This window comes from Neovison vison, chromosome 13 (assembly GCF_020171115.1).
Source record: "Neovison vison isolate M4711 chromosome 13, ASM_NN_V1, whole genome shotgun sequence".
Lineage (NCBI taxonomy): Eukaryota > Metazoa > Chordata > Mammalia > Carnivora > Mustelidae > Neogale > Neogale vison.
In genome coordinates this window covers 23,877,622-23,897,190 of record NC_058103.1, presented here as the reverse complement: position 1 = coordinate 23,897,190, position 19,569 = coordinate 23,877,622, and positions in this window count along the sequence as shown.

Below are 19,569 nucleotides of genomic sequence, written 5' to 3'. Positions count from 1 at the left end.
AAAGTGTGGCCAGAGTACTTGGTAGACTAGAAGTGGGGGTTGTTGTCAGAGCTCGGCTATGAGATCCTTGGGTCAAGCTACTGGCATTTGCTGGCATCAAAAATAATGCCTGGCATGCGGATAACCATTTTCATGAATTGGAGAATTGTTCAATTGAGCAAATGAATGAAAGCCCCTTCCTAAATATGTGCATTTTGTATATTTATAATATCCACAAATTATAATTATGCTAAATAAAATTTAATTTCTTGAAGGTGTGATATTATTCCTAAAAGAGTCAAATTTTAGTGCTCCTGGGTGGCTCAGTTGGTTAAGCATCTGCCTTAGACGCAGGTCATGATCCTAGGGTCCTGGAGTCAAGCCCCGTGATGGTCTCCCTGCTCAGTAAGGAGTCTGCTTCTCTCTCTTCTGCTGCCCCCACCCTTACTTGCACTCGCTGTCTCTTGCTTTCTCTCTCTCTCTCTCTCTCTCTCAAATAAATAAATAAAACCTTTTAAAAAAAAATAAGAGTTATGCTTCATAGCATAGTTTTTTTTTTTTTTTAAAATATTTTATTTATTTATTTATTTGACACAGAGAGGGAGAAATCACAAGTGGGCAGTGAGGCAGGCAGAGAGAGAGGGAGAAGTAGGCTCCCTGCAGAGCAGAGAGCCCGATGTGGGGCTCAGTCCCAGGACCCTGAGACCATGACCTGAGCCCAAGACTCAACCCACCAAACCACCCAGGTGCCCCAATAACATAGTTTTTTTAAGCTACAGTTTAAATTAGAAAATGATAAAAATAAATTCAACTAATTTGATTTCTGAGATTTGGAATACATGTATGTATATCTGGAGATAATTGTATATCCATATATAATGTATTAGTGTAATCTATAATAATGTATTAGTGTAATCTATAATCTATAATATAATATATATTATAGTACAGATTAAGTATGTATTGTATGACATATCCTGTACTATTATATAGGAGGAGGAGCTTGTCTTGATATAGGTGGTTGAAATTAATCCTATGAAATGTAATTTAAACATGTGTCTTAAATATCATGTCAAACAATATACTTTATAATAATCTTTATAAAATCAATATACTAGAATCATAATGTACATAGTCATTATGACTAATAACATTCTTACATTTTAATCTTACTGATCAGAGTCTATAAATTAATAGAATTTAATAGAGTTACCTGCACTTCATAAATTATTATTTGGGCAATTAATTTTGTATTAAGGAACTCAAATAAGACTTAAATAACCCACTTTATGAAGAGAAATTTTGTGAACCTGGTCTCAAGGAATAAAAATTGACCTAAGGTGACTTTTCTACATTTCTATTATTAGCTTCCATTGTGCAAATTCAGCTGTCAGGGTCACAATCAAGCTTCCAGAAGTAATCTAATCATTGTACTTTTTATCACTTTAAAACATAGCCCAGAAGTGAGATAAAACTGAGAACGGGAGAATAATTTTTTGCCAAGTTTGAGGCTCAGAGAATCTTATAGATACTGAAATCCCAAGCTTGTTTAAATTTATAGATAAGAAATAAATTTTAACTAAGATCAATGTTAATATTAGGAGGTTTTAGGTAAATGTTTATATATTCATTAAATTTTATTATAGATAACAGACTTTTAGCATTCCAATTTACATTCAATCCAGGTACAAGTGTTTTGAAATAATCCCTTTTTTGGCTTACATATATTACCTTTTTGACTCTATTAGAAATGTGTGTCTACTCCTTATTCTGATGTGTAAAGAGGAACATATCTAACCTGCCTAAATAGCTTTCTCTCTCTCTCTTTTTTTTTTTTAAAGTAACATGGAGTCTAATGCAGGGCTCACACTGGGGACCCTGAGATCAAGACTGAGCTGAGATCAAGAGTCAGATGCTCAACTGACTGAGCTACCTAGGTGCCCTAATCCGCCTAAATATTTGAGGAAGTGAGGGAAAAAAAATTTCTAAAAATCATGTGTATTTACAATTGCTAAGAACTATAAAGATTTACTCTACTTAAAGTTTATTTCTGAGTCTGTGTTTAAGGACATCAAGTGCATTAACTATCAACCAGATGTAAAAACAGAATCAGCAATATACATCAGAGTCTAACATGTATTCAGCAATTTGGATAGACAGAAAATGATGCTACTTTTTAGTTGCACAAGCTGTTCCTACAGGGCCCAATGGGCAGGACAGCTTTGCTAACCCACTGCTTCATTTGTGGGGAAACAGGCTCAGCAGGATATCTGCTTTGAAAGACTCACAAATCACCATGATATCACTGATCTTGATTATTTTGCTGAAGTGAGGACTTGCATTTCACATGTCAAATAACTCTTCCAGTTTGGCGGCTGGGTGGCCTAGCTGGTTAAGAGTCTGCCTTCTGCTGGCCATGATCCTGGAGTCCAGAGATCGGGCCCAAGTCCAGCTCCTGGCTCAGTGGGGAGATTGCTTCTCCTGCTACCCCTCCTGCCACTTGTGCTCTCTCATCTCCAATAAATAAATAAAATCTTAAAAGAAGAAGAAGAAGAAGAAGAAGAAGAAGAAGAAGAAGAAGAAGAAGAAGGAGAAGGAGAACTCTTGCAGTTTGATTAAAATTTTCTTTTCAGAAAACTGGACATCTTTCCATTTGACAACAAAGAAAATAAACAAGCAAAGGCCATTTTAATTGGAAATCTCACATTAAAACCCATGTTGAAATTATTTTAGTCTTTCCTTTCCTCCCCAGATGTCTGTGGATTTCTCAGAAGGACATTGTCAGGGTAACCGCATTCTTGCCATAGTCCCACTGAAAGCTGACAAGCAAAAATTCACACCATAAATGATCATATGTCATGTTCATAGCTGTGGTGACCCATCCTGAGAAAGAACACATTTTCTGAGCATCAAAGGGAGCTAGAGGATAAATCAAGCTAAAGGATTTGGTCCTTTTTACATTAAATATATTATATACCAATTTTTTTTCTTAGCTTCCTATTATTTGAGACAACCTAATTAAGGCTCGTTTAGAGGACTCAAAAGATTCTGAAAGATGCAAATATTTTACTAAAAAGGTTAAGAGAAATTGGATATGATGGGATTTACACATTTGTGGAATCACTGGTAGAAAAACTATAAATTGGTGTTAGATCATCTGTCCAGGTGGAGCAAGGATTTTGCTTTAATCATCCCAATGAGATGTCTGTTCACCTGCTGAAAGGGTCATTTCTGGGTCTTACATTTTAAGCTTTGGCAAGATGCCAATAGGAAAACAAGTCAAAGAAAATTTAAAAAGGTGACTTCTACTCACTTTTTGCTCTCTATAAGAAACTGCCGTGTGCTCTGATACTGTATTTATCGGTTATTTACTATCACTCAACTAGAGATTTAAACATTTTCTTTCTTCAGAGGATAATAATCAAACTTCTGCCCAGAATGCTTTCCAGTACACAAGCATGTATATAATTAAACACACAGAGTAGGGGCACCTGGGTGGCTCAGTCAGGTAAGTATCCAATGCCTGATTTCAGCTCAGGGTCGTGAGATGGAGTCCCGTGTGGCACTGCCTACTTAGTGTGGAGTCCGCTTGAGATTTTCTCCCCCTCCCTCTGCCCTTCTCCCTGCTCATGCTCTAAATACATACACATATGTACATACATACATACATACATACAAAACACATTTTAAAAAATAAACAGTAGAACAAAAGGGAATTCTTTTTTTTTTTTTTTTTAAGATTTTATTTATTTATTTGACAGACAGAGATCACAAGCAGGCAAAGAGGCAGGCAGAGAGAGAGAGAGGAGGAAGCAGGCTCTCTGCTGAGCAGAGAGCCTGATGTAGGACTCGATCCGAGGACCCTGGGATCATGACCCGAACCGAAGCAGAGGCTTTAACCCACTGAGCCATCCAGGCGCCCCAAAACGGAATTCTTAGTCATTTTATCCTTTGACTGAAAACTAAATGATTTTTAATTTCTTAGTTTCATTCAGAGTAAGTAATTGAGATAGTTCTGTCCCTACCTTTCTTCTCAAGGGAGAAAGCCCTACATGGGCATTATGTTCTATTACGTTATAATTTCTGATCTATAGTCTAAATGTCCTTTTCCAGATTTCTTTGTAGTGCAGTGTTAAACTTTCTTAACAAATATATCCATTATTTCTCTCCATGTGATGTAATTCAGTCTTGTGCAATTGTAGTAGCCATGCTTATTTTTTTATGATAGTTTCCCTTTTAGGATTATTTTTTATCCCTAAAATATATATTCTGTAATTATGTTAATCCAAACTCATAAATCAAGTCTGTCATGCCTTTTCATGTTTTCATTGCTCTTTTCCAAATTCCACTCAAATCTGTATCTGTCTGCCCCAAATAAGGATTAAGCCAAAAATTCAAGGTATTTTGATTCAATAAACACTGCAACACTCAGTAACAGATTGGAAGTCAAAGGAAATTAATTTAGTTATTATTTGCTTTCAGAACAGAATTGTGAATAAAAATACGTCAGTAAAATTGATTAAATGAAAACTAATAATAATAAGAACTAATAATAATAATAATACTAGAATGGTAGAATCAAGCAAATGATGGTTTTAAACTTCATAAGGACAAATTTTTTCATGTGCATTAGATAACATTTTGTCATTTCATAAATTCAATTCAACAAATATCTGTAAAGACCCTGCTATGAATAAGTTCTTTACTCAGTAAGGCATGGTAAGTTGAAGGAATGGAAAGAAGATTGATAATTATGAATTCCATGTTCTAAACCCCATAATGTTGTCCATTAAGTGTTATATCAACTATCTGAACCCCGTCCTGGAAGGCAGGTAGCACACATGTTTACAAGTGTATACTATTCCTCAACTCAGGAATAGTATACACTTTGCTCATCTAACTTAGTTACTATCAGAGCTAAGATTTTGTTAAGAAATGAAAAAAAAAATGAAATGAAATGAGACATGTAGAATTTTAGGTTCATTTGAACAAAAATTGATTTGAATTGGGTAGCATCCAATCTAGCAGATGGAAAGTTGCTTCGAGGAAAGACTTTTATAGGCAGAAAGGAGTAGGAATGAGGATGCTTTACTAGGGATATAAAGGGGGTTAGTTATTTCAAGGTGACCTTCCCTCAGGGGATGGCAGGGGAAAGCAGATTACCTACCTACTGCTGGTTAGGTAATTCCTGATTGACTGGTTTAAGATTCCATTTCTGGGAGAGTAAAAACTGTTATTAAATCTCTGTTTGGTGACATGGGATTTACCATAAGTGAACTCCATTTTGGGCTCATTGTCTTGTTTTTAACATTTAAAACACAAAGAAGTTCAATAAGAGAGATATAAATAATATTTGGCAATTATTTGTCAAATAACTTTTTTTTAGAGAACAATCTTATTTTCTACAAGGATAATTTCTCTAATGCCTCAAGTCATAGCCAAGAAACATGTATCATTTTCACATGATATTTATTAATTTAACTTTGTTTAGAACCAAAATAAATTGGCATAAGTAGCATGAAATTGTGACTACTACTTAACATTGCCCCAAATCATTTATTTTAAATTCCCAGTTGATAATCATTTGATTATTTGAAAGCCATTGAAGCAACATTGACCATGATGTACTAATTGTCCATAAGCAGACAAAAATTCCACATGCTTGTCCACTGGGTCATGAATTGAACATTAGTTACTTGTTAAATTTACTATAGCAGTATAATATCTCCAAACCACAGCCCTTCTATAGGATAAATTACAAGCAAAATATTTTTTAAAAAATGTAAAATTTTCCAGGTGATGCTTCTGACTTAGAAATGGCATGGAACCTCATTACTATTTCCAAAAAAGAAAAGTAAAGCTGTTATTTTGGTTTGGAAAATAAATATCAGAACAATCTTCTCCTTTCCTGGAATCAATATATTGAATTAATCCAATGAATACTTATGTAGTGATCACTATTTGTCAGACAGTATATTAATGGTGATTTGCCACATTATTCAGCTATACTTGCAAGTTCTTTTTTTTTTTTTTTAACATGTTCCATATTTTCCTATTATTTTTGAAATATTTAAAATGTTTGGTTTGGGTGCTTAGGTGGCTCAGATGGTTAAGCATCTTGCCTTCAGCTCAGTCATGATCCCGGGGTCCTAGGATTGAGTCCTGCATTAGGCTCCCTGCTCAGCAGAGTCTGCTTCTCCCTCTCCTTTTGCTTCTCTCTGTCGCTCATGAATAAATAAATAAAATCTTAAAAAAATAAATAAATGAATAAATAAAATGCTTTGTTCCTCATTTGAGCCTACTTTATATATTATGTATTTATTTCATTGTTGTTTTCATCACATCGTTATGCAAAATGTGAATGAATTAGAATAAATGGAGTCCCAGAGCATTTTTTTTTTTTTTAGAAAAGCACCCTCTTTAATATAGGCAATGATATTACACATAGTACTTGTCATCTTTTTTTAAAAATTTTTAAAAGATTTGTTTATTTATTTGTTTATTTAGAGAGAGAGCTTGAGTAGGGGGAGAGGGGGAGGGAGAGGGAGAGAGAAACTCAAGCAGACTCCACACTGACTGTGGAGCCAGAGGTGGGGCTTGATCTCAGGACCTTGAGATCATGACCTGAACCAAAATAAAAAATCAGACGTTTAACCAACTGAGCCATGCAGACACCCCTTTGTCATCTTATTTTAGCCTCAGTAAAACACATTATACAACTTATTCATCCTCTCTCTTCACTCACCAGCCTTGCTCTGATGATTTCTAGCTTATTCCATAGACCACTGATTTGCCCCTGTAATGCTATTTGAAATAATATGCCATAAAGTCAGAAATACCACAGTCTCTAAAAGAGGTTACAAAACATTTTGAATTGTGGAAACATCATTTGAATACCCATATGGCCCCTCATTATAACTACTTTACAGAGTTTCTGGTAAATTAAAAACAACATTAAGTATCTTTCCTCTATAGTCATAAATGAAACAGTCAAATCTTATTTAAAGCAAAATAAAGTTTAAGTATTTGAATTACATGAACTGTGCATTCTAAGCCAATGAGTATATAGTTTTATTCTATTTGTGTGCTTTTGGAAGATACAGCAGTTACGGTTGTCCCTGGGTGGTTCACAGCAAGTATTTTCATTTACTGATTAATTTATTTACTTAAATATATATTCACTCCACACGAAAATATTGGGTATTACTCTGTTCCAGGCACCACTCAAGGCACTGGGGATATATTACTGAGTAAAATAGACAAAAATTTCTGTTGTTATGTAATTTGTTTTGGAAAGAGGATTAAAAAGTCTGACAATAAAGGTAATAAATAAACATATGAAGGATGGTTATAAGTATGAAAATAATAGAGTCTAATAATGGGAATATTCAGTATTTGGGATGTCTGTTTCAACTGAAATGAAATTATCAAGATAGGATTCATCCAGATAGGATTCATCCAGTAGGTGACATTTGAAAAATGATCTGAAGGAAGTGAAGAATTTTATCATGCTGATATCAGAAAGGCAAGAATTCCAAAAAAAGAAATAGTGAATGTTGGAGTGATGAGGGAGCAGAAGGCTAGCTGAAGACAAAGGATAAACTGACACCCTGCAACCTCCCCCCACCCCCTCCTTAGTGGGACATGTGTGACATTCTTCCAGGGATCTCCCAACTATCTTTTTTTTTTTTAATTTTTTATTTTTTATAAACATATAATATATTTTTATCCCCAGGGGTACAGGTCTGTGAATCACCAGGTTTACACACTTCACAGCACTCACCATAGCACATACCCTCCCCAATGTCCATAACGCCACCCCCCATTCTCCCAACCCCCCTCCCCCCAGCAACCCTCAGTTTGTTTTGTGAGATTAAGAGTCACTTATGGTTTGTCTCCCTCCCAATCCCATCTTGTTTCATTTATTCTTCTCCTACCCCCTTAAGCCCCCATGTTGCATCACCACTTCCTCATATCAGGGAGATCATATGATCGTTGTCTTTCTCTGCTTGACTTTTTTCGCTAAGCATGATACGCTCTAGTTCCATCCATGTCGTCACAAATGGCAAGATTTCATTTCTTTTGATGGCTGCATAGTATTCCATTGTGTATATACCACATCTTCTTTATTTCCCAACTATCTTAATGTTAATACCTTGCTAGAGGGGCACATGGGTGGTTTAGATGGTTAAGTGTCTGCCCCCAGCTCTGGTCATGACCTCCATGTCCTGGTATGGAACCCCATGTCAGACTCTCAGGTCAGCAGGGAGTCTGCTTCTCCCTCTCCTACTCCTTCTGCCTCTCCCCCTGCTCAATCTCTCTCACTCTGAACCTCTCTGTCTCCAATGAATAAATAAAACCATTAAAAAAAAATACCTGGCTAGAGTAGAAAACAACCTTAAATTGATAATAACAAGACCTCTGGTGTCTTGTAGGTATCTAGTTGGTAGGTCCTCTTTAGCATATGAAAGTTATTTCAAAACCTCCTTTTTCCTTACTTCCCCATCACCTGAGTATATAATCCTCAAGACCCCAGTGTAGCAGCTTTTTCTGCCCATGGCTCCTCTCCCTGTGCTTTAATAAAACCACCATTTTTCACCAAAGACATCTGAAGAATTCTTTCTTTGTCATCAGTTCTTGGTTTTACCCCCACTGAACTTCACCCATATTCCAAAACCATTTTAGGAGAATGACTAGTCTATTCCAAAGAAGGAGGAAACTGTTGGAGCTAGAGTAGGGTAGAATGATATGAAGGGCATTCAGACCATTGTTACTCTCTTGACTTTTATTCCAAGCACAAAGATTCTCAGCTTTGACACCATTAACATTTTGGCCCTGATAACTCCTTGTTTTGGGATGCTGTTCTGTGCACTGTAGGATGTTTCACCTCATTTGAGGCCTTTACTCTCTAGGTTGCCATAGCAATTTCAGTTGTTAAGACCAAAAATATCTCCAGATATTGCCAAATATCCTCTAGGAAACAAAATGACCTCAATGAAGTATCACTGCCCTAAATGGAATGGAAAAACATACAGATTGAATAGTGTCCCCCTGAAATTCATGTCCACCTGGAAAGTGTCAATAGGGCATTATTTGGAAATAGGGTCTTTGGAGAGTAATTAAGTGAGGTCATATTGAAGTGGGAGAGCTAGGTTCTTGTCTCACAGAGTCGAAGAATGAATTGCATGGACAATGAGGGTGAGTAAAGTGAAGGTGAAGATGCAAGAAAAATCTCTCAAAAGTGAGAGGGATCCCAGCAGGGTTGACACTGAGGGGCTTTAGGGGCCACTTGGGTGGCTCAGTAGGTTTGGTGGCCACCTAAGGCTCAGGTCATGATCCGGGTCCTGGGATCAAGTCTGGCATCAGACTCCCTGCTCAGTGGAGAGCTTGGTTCTCCTTCTCCCTCTGCCTGCCTCTCTGCCTACTGTACTCTCTCTCTATCTCTCTGTCAGATGAATAAACAAAATCTTAAAAAAAAATAAAAAAGAAAGAAAGAAAGAAAGAAAAAAATGTGTTGGCCTTTTATAAAAAGCTAACCTGGGAACTTAACTCCTTTTAACATTTCTATGGATATCACCATTGAGCAAGGACTAGTGTGACACCTTCAATGGCTTACTTCTGTTTTAAGTTCTGGTGATTCTTTTTTGGTCACAGATGATTATCATAAAAAGACACCCACCCCACACACCTAGAGCTGGGTGGTCCAGTTTGTCCCCTTATCTCTGGTTTCCCTATGTCTCCATATTTTTTGAGATTTCTGTGACCCTGATCACATAGCCCCCTATCTATCTCTCCCTACCTAGTCTCCTGTCCCTTACTCAATATTGGATTAGAGTGGGCTCTGAATTCAATGACTGGGAAATGAGAAAAATGGATAGGTACAAAAACATTCAGGAGACAAGGGGAAGAAGGCCACATGAAAATGGAAGCAAAGGTTGGGGTGATATAGATTGAAACCAAGGAGTGTCAAGGGTTACCATCAACCACCAGAAGCAAGGAGAGGGAATGAAGATTTCTTTCCTGGAGAATTCAGAGAGAATAGAGCCCCTGATGGCAACACATTTTCTACTTTAGTTTCCACAACTGTGAGAGAACACATTTATATTGCTTGGAGATACCTAGTTTGTGGTACTTTCTTTGGGCATGCCTATGAACTGAGTAAGAATGGACTGTCACTGGAGAAGTATAAATACAGAAATATCACCTGACCTCAGTTTTAACTATTATTCTGGATGCATTAAATATACTAGGCAGTTTGGGGGCAAAGAGATTGAGGGTATGGAATCAGGAAACCAATTAGAAACACAGGGCAGCATTTAAAGGCAGAGAGGATGGCAGATTGGACCACAGACAGAATAATGGAGATGGTGAGAAGGAGTTGGATCATTTATACATGTCATTAATTCAAATTAACAGAGTTTGCTGATGGATTGGATGTGGAGCATGAAAGAGAAAGAGCGGTGAGAAAAACTCCCAACTAGACTGACTAGCCAGAAGTAGGGAGAAAGCTATGAGTGAGGAATTTGGAGTTAAAATCAGCAGTTGTGTTTGGGAAGCGTTGAGTGTGAGATGTTTACAAGATATCTGAGCACAACTAATGAGTAGGTACTTTGATATATGAGTCAGAAATTTAGACAGAGATTCATGTTGGAGATAAATTTAGGAGACACTGGCATATAAAAGGTATTTAAAATAATAAGCCCAGGTCAGAAAACTGAGGGTTTGTGAAAAAAAGATAAAGGGAAGTTCACCTCATAGTTAAGAGGACAGTAATGAGAGAAGAGATCAGCAGATAATGAAGAAAAAGAGTAACTAACCTGTGAGGCACTGGCAAAATTAAAAGAGAATTAACTACTGACTTCTGGAAAATAGTCTTTTTGTTGTTGTTGTTTATTACTATTACATGAAACTTCCATTACAGGTGCATTTTATTGAGAGAAGTTATAGAATATAAACTGTACACTAGGAAGATATCAATAGTTACTTTTTAACTTTATATGAAGCAGGTCAAATGTATCTGATGATTGCCTGGTAAAAATAAGTGAAAATTCAGGGAACTTAACTATTTATTTTGTTGGACTATAAATAGAAGACTTCCTCTCCATGCAATTAGTTTAGATATATGTCTGATACATTTCTCAGCCTAGAAGAGGTATCTCCTCATAAGAAGAATACTTCAGATCATGTCACTAGAAAATTCCTATAGCTAGATTTTTTTCATCTTCATACAAGCAAAAGGACATAACAACAACAACAACAGAAGAAGAAGAAAGAGCAACACGATTTGGTGGATATTCTGGACCCTTGTATTCTGTGGAAACTAGATCTAGATATCCATGATATCTGTAAATTTTCCATTCTGTGTAGAGATTACAGAGAAAAAAAACAGGTCTCCATTTGAACCCAAATTATTCTATGGGATCAGTTAGGTCCCAACCAGAAATGGATGAACTATGAAAAATAGTGGCTGATTTATAAAGGGGTACTTATAAGGAAACAGAAGAATAGTGCACTTATCCAAAGCTTATAGTAACCAATGTGTTACCACTCATAGGTCTAAAGGGATGAGGGAGACGGACTGGCCAGCAGAACCCAAGAGGACATTGTTGTATGATCAACTCCTTTGACAGAAATAGTCAACATTGGTCAAGGCACAGAGCCAGCTTGAGGTAATCTCACAAGCAAGGAGGCAGGGAACTATAAATGCTTTGCCCTCAGTTGTCTTCTTTCCCCTGTTCTCTTGCTTTTTAGCAGGGGCTCTAACAGATGTCAGAGAAGATAGGAATTTTTAAATATAATCCCTGCAGGTCAGCCTTCCAGGGAAAAGAACATGGTTGAGAAGGAAGAACAGTGACTAGAAAGAGGACAAATGAAGCTCTCTTGCGCACTCAACTTTCTCTGATTTGGTGCCCTTTCAGTTAGTTTGTTTCATACCTCTGCTGAAGAAATAATTCATGATTAGGTGAAGAGATTCTCTCCTGCCATTGAAAGTCAGTCTTCAATTAAGCAGATAAACTCTCCTTTGGCCACTCAGAAATAGTCCTGATTGAGAACCATTTTAAAAATTAGCATTGCACAAGAGCTAGTGCTCTCTATCAATCTATGGCTTACACAGCATTACTAGTTGCTTGCATGTGAATAAAATAAACCCATCAATGTTAAATAATGAAGTGATATTATTAATACTTGGGCTAATTCTATTTTAAAAAGAAGTGCCTGTAATATTCTTTTTTTTTTTTTTTTTTTTTTCAAAAGGCAAGTGTATCTTCTTTATAAAAATCACAAATACAAAGATGATTCCTGATTCTGGGAAGACAAGAAAAATTAAGAAAATGGCAACTACACATGTGATAGATAAATGTGACATTTCTGAGAGACATTACTTATACTGAAATTTCACCATTAGGATCTCCAGTTCAAGGTCCAGTCTCCTAAAAGCAACCAGTGCTGGAGTTGCCATTATTATATAGTCCTCACACTTCCATAATCAGTATTCATTTTACTTTCACTGTTAGAAAAGTCAATGTTCACATTTAAGGACCATCAAGTTTATTAATACATTCCTGTAATATGTTTGTCATCTTTGGTGTGTTCACAGTCTATGGTATTTTTAAAGGCACTGTCATAGCTTTTCAGGCTGGTCCCGTTTGGTGGTTTGGATATCCAGGACATTCCATTCAAAATGCCCTGAGTGAACAATGACGACCATATTGGTAACCCTTTTTTCTGAGGTTCATCTCCACAAGTGTGGGATCCATTATTCATGTTGATGACATTCCAATAACACGCTGCACGATTTTACACTGAGTGAGCAATCCAACAGCCTAGACTAAGAAAGAGAAAGGAATTAAAATTAAAGGTTAATGTCACTTTTTATAGTAGGTTGGCTCTTTTAAAACAGATGTCCAAAAAGGTGGCCACTAAAGTCTGGTGTATTTATTGAGCATGGAGACATCTGAAATGCACAATGTCAAGGTGGAGCTTTCCTCCCAAGTAGAGGAGTTACGTAGAGTCTCCGTGGCAGCTGGCCTTTCCCACTGAAGCTGTCAGCCTGCCTGAGTTCTAATGACTTGGACTTTAGTTGTAATTTCTTCTTGGATATGAAGTCAAATTTAAAAACGGTGGTAAAAATATGATAGTAGAATAAAAATACAGTCTCCTTAGTGAACAATGCCCATTTATAACAAAATATAAGGTTAGTCACCTATGTGAAAAATCTCCAAACTCCAAAACCTTTAAGTGAAAATGAGAGGAGAGCTTCTGTTATTCTTGTAAGAACCAAAGAAATGAATCACCTCTCAGTAATAAGCCGGTGGCATAAAGCAGCAGTTACTTTCCTTCCCCAGGCTGCTCTTAACATGAGCCAGGAAATCATGTCCGTCTTGGTGCATTCAAATTGCTGGCTTTCTTCTGATACAAAAAATATACATACTCTAACATTAAAAATTAGTAGGGGCGCCTGGGTGGCTCAGTGGGTTAAGCCGCTGCCTTCAGCTCAGGTCATGGTCTCAGGGTCCTGGGATCGAGCCCCGCATCGGGCTCTCTGCTCAGCAGGGAGCCTGCTGCCTCCTCTCTCTCTGTCTGCCTCTCTGCCTACTTGTGATCTCTGTCTGTCAAATAAATAAATTAAATTAAATCTTTAAAAAAAAAAAATTAGTAAAGGTGGGCTTCCTGAGTGGCTCAGTCGGCTAAGTGACTGAGTCTTGGTTTAGGTTTAACTTGTATCTCCGGGTGGTGAGATCAAGCCCCAGGAAGGGCTCCACGCTCAAGTCAGAGTCTGAGATTCCTACCCCCTCCTTTTCCCTCCACTCCACTCTTCCCCTGCTCCCTTGTGTGCATGCATTCTCTCTCTCTCTCTCAAATAGATAAATAAGTAAATAAGTAAATATTTTTTAAAAAGTAATAAAGGTGGTATTTTGCACATCTACCCAACTATTGATAAAGCCATTCTATCTTGTAACTTCCGATGTATGTATTTGGTACAATAAATGGCAAAACCCTAAGTTGTGATTTTGATTCCCCAAATTTAATTCAATTTAGGAAAAAGTCAATATTAATATATTTAAAAGTCTGACAAAATTAGTCAGCTGTATGTGTGAAATAAGCAGTCGCATGCAACAATTTTGTAGAACTATAATTTTAATGTATTGGTTGGTGCGCACAGTCCATTGATTTGTTTGTGCTTTGGATGTTTGCTGGCATAATGAATGGTTTCCATATGAATTGAAAAATTCTAGGCAAAAGATATGGGTTTGCCAGCGAATCGATATTTAGAAAAATATACAGGCCATGGCTACACTTACACATTGGTTTAATATATTAGCTTGGAACACACTTTGTATGTGCATGCAATATGCTGATTTCTTTATTAACTCCATGTTTAAATAAGTGCGATCATTATAACCTTCCTCCTCAAAGAAATGAGACTTAAAATTGAGTTGACTTAGGAGGTTAAATTGCTGTCATTATCAGAATATGAACTTGTGATAAATATAAACTTGGGATAAATCTTGTTCTATCTAGCCACATCTGTATTATTTCAACACAACATTTGCATAGATTGGAGAAGGCAAAAGAGAGACTTCATCTCTCTTTCAATTTATTGTAACAAATTACAGGAAATACAAATTATTAACATATGAACAAAAAGAACTCTAGAAAATGTACGCAGGACTTTCAGCAGCAGCACAAGGTCATGAGATGAAGTAGACCATCTTGGATTTAGAGAGCAAAAACTTAGGTTTCAGTCCTTTCCCCAACACACTGCTGGGCTCTGTCTTCCTTATTGTCACTCCAAGAAAGTTCACCTTATCCTCAATAATAAAATGGTCATTTTTACATGGCTACTCATGGAGCCACTGAAAGGATCAACATTTGCACAGAAGATCTGTAAAACGTGCTCCATATGAAGAGTAAATGTTGGTTGGTGTATGCAGTTCTGAAACCGGATGGCATGGGCTCATGATGCACATTCTTAACTTTCTAGGTGTTTTATTATTTATAATTTTCATGTAGTTTTATTGGAATATAATCACATATCATAAAAGCCACTCTTTTGCGTGTGCAATTCAGGTTTTTCTTTTAGTGTATTCACAGGTTTCTGTGATCATCACCATCATCTTATTTCAAAATATTTAAGAGCCTAAAAAGAAACCCTGTCCCCATTAGCAGCCACTCTCCATTCTTCCCTATTCCAGTACCCTACAGTAATCAACCTATTTTCTGGCTCTCTGGATTTGCCTATTGTGATTATTTCATACAAATGGAATCATACAATATGTGGTCTTTCGTGACTGATATTTGTTGTTGGTATAATGTTTTCAAAGCAAATTTCAGAGCATTTTCATTATCAAATGCTTTCAACCATGATGTAGCATGTGTCAGTATTTTATTTTTTTTTAAATCTCCAAATGATATTCCATTATATGGATATACCATGTTCTGGTTATCCATTTATGGCTGAATAATACTTGAATTGTTTCCACTTTTTGGTTAATTTGCATAATGCTGCTATAACAGCCAGGTACATGTTTTTGCATGGAAATACATTTAATTTCTATTGACTATATGCATAGGAGTGGAATTGCTTGGTTGTATGGAAACTATCTATAAGATTTTAAGGAACTGCCAAACTATTTCTTCTAAAGTTGCTTGGACATTTTAAAATATCACCAATATATGGGGATTCAAATTTCTACACATTTCCTTAACATTCTTTACGGTCTTTCTGTTTTATTTTAGCTATTCTAGGGGATGGGAAAGGATTTTTACTCGTATTTCCTTAGTGACTGATGATATTGAGCATATTTTTGGGTTTTTGTAGGTTATTTATATATCTCCTTGGAAAAATTACTATTCAAATCCTTTAGTTTTAAGAAGGTCAATTGCCTTTTTATGATTTATTTGAAAGTGTCCTTTACACATTCTAGAGGAAAATCCCTTATCAGATGTATGATTTATGAACATTTTCTCCTATTCTCTGTATTGTATTTTTGCTTTCTTAATGGTGTACTTTGAAGCACAAGAGTTTAATTTTGATGAAGTGTAATCTATTTATTTTTTTTTATTTTGTCACCTATGCTTTTCATGTAATATTCAATAAACTGTTGCCTAATCCAAGGTCATGAAAAATTATCCCATTTTTTGCAATTTCTAATTTAGCTCTTACATTTAGGCTTGTAATTCATTTTAAATTAATTTTTGTATATGGTGTGAGGTAAGGGTCTAACCTTATTTTTATGTAGATATGCAGGAGTCTCAACCCCATTTGTTGAAAAGACTATTCTTACCCCATTACAATGTCCTGGAACTTATGTCTAAAATCAATTAACCAAAAATGTCTTCCTGCCTGCCTTCCTCCCACTCTCCCTCTTTCCCTCTCTCTTTTTTGTTTTCTTTCATTTCTGTGACTATCAGTTTCATTATTTATAAACATGGCATTGTGTTAATATCAAGTGCTTGTTGTTAAAGACTATGTGAGACTATGTAAATTCCATCTGTATAAGTTTATTACAAATAGTACTGTACCATAAGGGTATAATTAAAATAATTACAATGGTTTTAGGTTCAGGGCTTCTTGGCCCTCTCGTACAGGTGGATGTTTAGATAAGCAGTGATGAATGGAACTGGTCTGACGTTTGGAGCCTCAGGATCTATGTTGCAGTTGGTACAATAAATAACCCTGTGGTTTGGCAGGTCATACCATCTTCCCTCAAGCTGACCTAATTGCTTGATTTCAATTCCTTGAAACTACCTCTGGTTTTGAGTGCATCTTATTGACATAAACATGGGAGTTCTTGATGATGGAAATGATAACAGCAAAACAGTTGGTCTGACCATAACATCACCAAATATAAACTTTTCTTCTTTAAAACAGAGAGATGATATAGAAAATTTATGAGGGAAAGTCAATCTTTTTAACAGAGCACATACTTTAAGTAAATGAAATCTTTCCTACAGCACAAAGGCAGCCCTCCAGCAACTGCAAACAAGGGAATCAAGCACTGAGTTTTCAAATGACATCATATGTACTCAGTTCTGCTTTCACTTTAAGTGATTTTCAGTGTATTCAAGCACAGTGTGCAGCTTATTTATCATGAAGCTAAAATCCATAAAGGTCCTTCAAAGGTTTCAATAAACTTATGAAAAGGTATTTTTCAAAAGAAAAGCCAACTGGCAATTTATATTTCTCATGTTTTGAAATATGTTTAAATCACAAATTTGTTGCCATGATCCTCTTTGACTCTACAAATACTACAGTTCTCCCTGACACATTGATTACTTTGGAGAAATATATTCATTTGACCAGATAAATAGCTAGAGTTGGGAAGAAGTCTAATTTAAAAAAAGAATATAAATTTAGAGGTATCACCCCCTGTTCCCTATATTAAAATGAACTTAATTTAAGGCACATGTATTCTGTCATGTTCATAGGATATATTATAATTAGTATAATGTGCATTATACTCAGAAGCCAATTACTTTACTCTAAGGACATGCCATTGGATTTATCTAAAGTAACAGAAATGCTCCGAGTTAATTAAGTTTGTCTTATGCTAACAAGAAACTGTGTCATATTATAGAAAGATTTTAGAATACTAAAAGGTCAATCTTTACTGTAAAAAAATCTGCACATAAATGTTTTATGAGAGATTGGCATAGAATAACATATGAACAAAACTGTAATCTGTGCTTAGTCCTTTAATTGGATTTTTTTTTTAAAGTTCTGTATTTTAATTAGGATGGTTTCTGCTTTAGGTAGCAGAACACCAGATATAAGCTTTACATGTAGAAGATAAGTTAGTGATATATATGCTGAAAGTTCAGAAGTGGCTCAAGCTTGGCATTTGGCTTAATCTAGTCTCCTTTGATCTTCCATGTGATTATCAAATGAAGGCAGTCGATTCAGGCTTATCAACCACATATTTGGTCATTCAGGGGAAGAGAGAGTTGCTGCTGCTGCTACTGCTTTTTCTTTTTCTTCTTTTTTTTCCATATAGGCAGGGAGCTGTCTTTCCCAATATTCCATAACAAAAATGTTCTCTTTACCCTTGTTTGAATTATGTTACATTACTGTTTTTTTTTAATCAATCCCAGCAATCAAGTAAAAGATTCAGACTTTACTTCCTGAAAAAAAAAGATTAGACTTTACTTCCTGAAAAAAAAAAAAAATCATTGTGGCATAGGGTTGGGGGATGAAGTACCTTCAAAGCATTCTGGACTCAGCAGATGTTGGGACCAATATCCCCCAAAGCACAGGAAGTGTGTGTGTCTGTGTGTCTGTGTGTCTGTGTGTTTGTGTATGTATGTGTATGCAGTAGAGAAAGGAGAGCAGGTTGTATGCTTGAATAAAACGAGGAAAAGTTTAGAAGGCAAAAAGTAGGAATTTATTGAGTAGGAGACCAACAATATCTACCATACTCTGCAAACAAGTGTTATGGAAATACTTGAGATGGTGAAGCACACTCATCTATAAGGGTTTTCTTTGTTCTGCATAACAAGAGTAATAAAAATCTATCTTAAAAGAATGTCCCAAAAGTCAAATTCTGCATCTTCTGTACGCCACTTAACCACTACATGTAAAGAATGGTTCATTTGATTACGCCAGAATAATTAATTTTTTCAGAAAGTCAAACCATATCTTCTTCCTATCTCATAGAACCGTATGTTGCCCTATAGCTAAATTTACTCTTCTTGTCTCACTTCCTCTCACACATACCACACTTACTATACTCCTACATCTTTGCTCACGTCACACAACATATTCCATGTGTCTTTTTTCCTATTCAGGTTCTATTCATGTGTCAAACTCATCTTTGCTCTGAAGACTTTCCTATCTACATTAGGGCATATGAAGGGTCTTTCCTGATCTCCAAAGTAAATTCTCGTCCTATGTATTACTTTCGTTATTCATGCATTCACAAATTGTTGACAAAATTCAAATTTCAATTCAAAATTCAAAAAATATGTTGACAAAGTATTAACTGGGAAGACCCTATTCTAGGTATTCAGGATAGAAATATTTTCAAATGGAGGTTCTGGAATATGTGTGCGTATGTGCGTGTTTGTATGCTTATATCCCTCTCATATATCTCAAGTAAGTTTCAATTTTCTTAAGTGTTAAATGTATTTTATCAATTTGTTTCCATCCCCACAATCTATTGTCAATTTTGCCCTAAGAGAGAAGAGATTAGGCAGGAAGGTACGAAACACCAAAAATTGTGTGGCTTGATTTTCATGCTTCCATGGCCCTGGCAGGCAAAAATAGGATGTTATTGAATTACCATGGCCAAGGTAGGACAGTTTCAAGCAACTCTGAAAGTTTAGTATGTATTTTAGGAAACTAAAAGCCCTTGTTTTGGGGAAATGTTGACATTTTAGCAAAGTTGTAGCTGAATTGATAGAATTTTATTTGTTTGGAACTCTTTTGACTATAACATGGGTTTGGGTCTAGTTTCATGATTTCTAGTAGTTCATTTTTTCCCTTGACGTAGCAGTGTCTAATTAACTTCTTTCTTACCCCGGTAAACTGATGTTACCTGTACCGGAAAGTTCTAAATGTTACATATTAAAAATGACAACATGCCTGCC